Below are 2,907 nucleotides of genomic sequence, written 5' to 3' on the forward strand. Positions count from 1 at the left end.
TGGATTCCTGTGCTAACCATAATACTCAATCATATATCACTTCTAATCTTTCTTATATTTTAATGCTCTTTTGTTGGTCGTGTATCATTCCTTGTTTCCATACCCCAACCCGTCTTGTCTTCAGTCATCAATGCTCACTATACCAACTCTCTTCTTGAGATGCACTCTAATTTCAGACGGGAAATACTCAAGGTCATATTTTTACTCTCATGGGCTTATTTTCATCTTCTTCAGTTTTGTTTGAACTTCCAAACAAGTAATTGTTGGTCGGGTTTCCACAACTGGCCCCTGGCCTTGATCTGACTATGATATTGAACTTTTCCATCATCCCTTTCAAAGCTATAGTTGATTAGGGTTGATTTCATCAGATGAAGTGCAGATGTGTCATCGCCATTTATGCTTTTTAACAAAGGGTGTCTTTAATGAATAAGTCATCACTCATACAAAATTCTATTATGTGATCTCCAGCCCCGTTTTTATCACCAAGGCTGTATTTTCCATTACTAATCCTTCTTGTTTGTTTCCAACTTTTACGTTCCGTTCACCAGTTCTTATCAATGCATCTTGTGGAGAAAATCTGAGAAAAAGAGAAAGACTCTCAATGAAAGTGATTGGCACAGTGGTTGCAGCAATGGGCTCAGCATGGGAGCATGGGGAGGAGGGTGCAGGACTGGGCAGCCATTGTTTCTGTTGTCCATGGGGACATTATAAGTCTGTGCTGACCCAATGGCGCCTAAAAATGATAGGACTGACATTCAGCAATGAGATAGTTTTCAGTTCCTACTTACAGGGATGCCATGTGACCCGATCGTGCTTGCTAGAAGGAAAATATATCCCTAAGAAAGTTTTGGACTGGAAAAACTAAATAATAGGAAAAATATTTAGACAAAGAAGGAATATTTAACAACTTGTTGTGTCTCTCTGGGGAGCAGGTAAAGTCCAATACAGCATTGTTAACAACATGAGAATACGTTCCATCTTTATTATCTTGTTTAGCCATAGACTTGGATTTTGATTGGGCAATTTTGAGACTTAAACACTTGATTGCTACTAGTAATGGAAATAATAGCGCAACTGTGGCTAGGGTTAATTTATGGGTATTTAACATAACTTCAGGTATGGATTTTTTTTCCCCAGATGCACTTGCTATTTCACTGGGGTAACCTGTAAAGATATCAAATCCAAAAGGAGTAATAGCAAGCAATGCAAATGACCCCATATACTTATCTCCACTTTACAGACTCCTTTTAATTGAGAGCATGATGGCCAGCAATTGCTAAATAGTTTAACAGGATTTCCACCCTGCAATCATGTTTTGGCAAAGCCTCCGTATTAAGATGACTGATGTTTTATTCAGTATTTTCTTATTATTTGTTTTTGTTTTAAACCCGCTTGCCTTCATTTCTTATGCAGAAGTGACTGGCAAAAGCTGAGCCCTGCACTTTGGCCGGTGACTTCTGAAATCCACCAGGGGGCGCTGTACTGCAAGCAGTGAAATCTCCAGGGACAAACTCACATTCCACGTCCGTGAAAGATTAAGTTGTTGGCGGATGGCCCCAAAAGTACTTCTTTCAAAATTTATGTTTTCCAGTGTTCCTAGCTTTCTGGCATTTGCACCTGTTCTGCTTCCTATAAATCTCCTATTTCGAGATCTTAAATTGATCAGAACATCAGGTTGGAGTTTGTTAGACCTTGCTTCAGAACGGAGCTAATCCACGGGTGTGTTCAGATTGCATCTTCTCTGCCACTTCACGCCCTTCTGCTCCAGCTGCATCAGGTGATGAGTATCTAAAGGACCCAGCTGAGCAAGCATCTGGCCTGAAAGAACAGGCCCCTTAACGCCCTAAAGACGAACTCAGGCCAGGGGACAATAAGCCAGCTTCCTTCTTCTGTCCCTTGGCCAGATAATCCCTGAGTGAACTCTGCAGGGTTGGTCAAAAGATTCCAGCAGAAAGGAGCCTGGCAACAGTGGCCAGCTCATTGTTAAAACCCTAGTTTTTCCTTTCACCCCCTATTTACTCTTTCTAATCTCTCACTCTGATCTCAGAAACCGCTTCTCAAAATAAATACCAGAGCAACAGCCAAGAAATCAGAAGATATATAGAATTGGGCAAATTTGCTATAAATTACCCCTTTAAGAGCAATGCTATCAGCTTAAGGACGAAGGTGCATCTGATCCAAGTCATAGCATTTTTAACTGCTTCATATGCATGTGAAAGTTGAACAATAAATAAGACTGAAGAATGATGCCTCTGAATTGTGGCACTGCTGAGAGTATCAAATATTCTGTAGACTACCAAAAAACCAAACAAATTTACCCTAAAATAAGTATAGCCAGGGTGCTCCGTAAAACAAAGGTAGTGAGAATTTGTTTTGTGTATTTTGTTCATGGTATCAGGAGAGGCTAGTCCTTGGAAGGGAACATGATGCTTGTAAAAGGTGGATGATTGGAGGAGAAGATACTACTTAGAGGGATGAAATAACACAATAATTGTAACACCACTTCTCTACTTTTCTTATATATTTAATTGTAGCATAAGTGCTTACTGTCTTACTCAGCTATGTTTCATCTCTAATCAGGGCTGCCTTGTTGCACAGCTCCAGAGCAGCATTTGCTTGTACACTATGAGGACTGCATTCTCTGGGGCTGTCGAATATGCAGCTCTGCCTGTAATAGTGTCTTGCACACAGTGCATTATCAACAAATATTTGTTGGATTCAATGGTGTCACTCTGGAGACTAAGGTGCGCCTGATACAGGCCATGGTCTTTGCAATCAGTTGTTACATGTCAGAGAGTTGGACAACGACTAGGGAGGAGAGAAGGAGAATTGATGCCTTTGAGCTGTGGTGTTGGAGAAGAGTATTGAATGTACCATGGACTGCTAAGAAAACAAACAGGTCCATCC

Source organism: Elephantulus edwardii, unplaced genomic scaffold, assembly GCF_000299155.1.
Source record: "Elephantulus edwardii isolate Elephantulus edwardi_28Jun2011 unplaced genomic scaffold, EleEdw1.0 scaffold00202, whole genome shotgun sequence".
Classification (NCBI taxonomy): domain Eukaryota; kingdom Metazoa; phylum Chordata; class Mammalia; order Macroscelidea; family Macroscelididae; genus Elephantulus; species Elephantulus edwardii.